This window comes from Theobroma cacao, chromosome 9 (genome assembly GCF_053813885.1).
Source record: "Theobroma cacao isolate CCN51 chromosome 9, ASM5381388v1, whole genome shotgun sequence".
NCBI lineage: Eukaryota > Viridiplantae > Streptophyta > Magnoliopsida > Malvales > Malvaceae > Theobroma > Theobroma cacao.
The window spans coordinates 19,647,661-19,649,138 of NC_142647.1; the positions used below are offsets into that span (position 1 = coordinate 19,647,661).

Below are 1,478 nucleotides of genomic sequence, written 5' to 3' on the forward strand. Positions count from 1 at the left end.
CTCAAGATTTTTCAACGAAGCTGCTTGGCTATGAATAAGGGCATCTATCTTAGCCATATATTGCATTAGCAGCTACTTCATAGATGGATTTTTTTCTTGCACTTGGTGATTTAGGTTGTTGTGAAAAACCTAGAGGAAAATTCAGTCTCGAAACTGATGAAGAACTCTAATTTCTGCTCAAAGAAAAGTTGGGGTAATTCTTCCACCTTGGATTATAAGTGTTTGATTACTGCCTGTTCCCCACAAACTACACAGACTTCATACTTAAATAACACTTGAGTGCCCATCACCACAATAATTAAAAGTAATATAAGGACTTTATATAAGGTGCACTTTAAAAGAATCAGATTCTTTAATGAGAGGTGCTACCTAAGTAGTCAAAGCATTAATGGCATCCATCTTATGAACACTAGCTACCTTTCTTGGCAAGGCCCTTTCAGAATGCCATTGATAGTTGTTGGACACTATCTCCTCCAATATACCATAAGCATCATCAATTGAATTAGCCATGAGAGCGTCACTAGTTGCGGCATTAGTGGTAGTCCGAATTGGATTCAATAACCCATTATAAAATGTTTGCACTTGAGCCACTTAGGTAGACCATGATGTGGGCATCTCCAAAGAAGTCCTTATACTTTTCCCATGCTTAGTACAAAGATTCTAAATCCAACTATGTGAAAGAAGTAATATTGTTCCTCGTCTTTGCCATCTTTACCAGAGGGAAGAATTTAGCCAAGAACTTTTGTGCAAGATCATCCTATGTTGTGATAGAGCTCGTGGGAAGAGAATTCAACCAAACTTTAGCCTTGTCCAGTAGTGAGAAGGGAAAAGCCTAAACCAGATAGCATTATCAGTGACTTTGTTGTGCTTAAAGGTAAAACAAATCTCCAAAAAGTTAAAAATATACACATTGGGATCATTTTTTGGTAAACCTCTAAACTAGATGCCAAATAATGCTTGAATGACGTTTGTATCATTTGAATGATAGTCGGCTTAATCTCAAAATTGTTAGCTTGGATTGCCAGCCTTCTAATGCTTGAATGAAGTCCTTGACTAATGGAACAACATAATCCCTCAAAGATTGATCATCCACTGCTACATGCCCTTGAATTTGCTGTTCACCTTGATTCTCAGCCATTGTATCCAATTGATTAGAGTCTTGCGAATTTTGTTTCAATAACCTTCGAAATGTCTTTTTGATTTTTAGATCTCAAAAGACTAATTCCAGACTCTTTACTTTTCTCATAAAATGGTTAAAAGTACTTGAAAATATATAAAAAAAAAACTTGAATTAAAACTAGCTTGATTGTTATTAATATTAACAAATAAAAATAAAGACTCAATTTTTTCGGCAACGACGCCAAAAACTTGTTACTTGCTAAATTACCAATATATTTGCTTTAGTGATTTACATAATTTAGCAAGAAATTCACACAAGTGCACGTGGTCATCAACAAGTAATATAATGATAAGAAGGG

At 35.0% G+C, this 1,478-nt stretch overlaps 1 non-coding gene across 1 annotated transcript; it reads left to right on the plus strand.

The window, feature by feature from the left end:
* Window positions 1-597: 597 nt before the first annotated feature.
* LOC148760823 (small nucleolar RNA R71) lies at window positions 598-702 on the plus strand. The gene has a single exon (XR_016028694.1). It is a non-coding gene; the product is annotated as a small nucleolar RNA R71 (small nucleolar RNA).
* The last annotated feature ends 776 nt before the right edge of the window (window positions 703-1,478 follow it).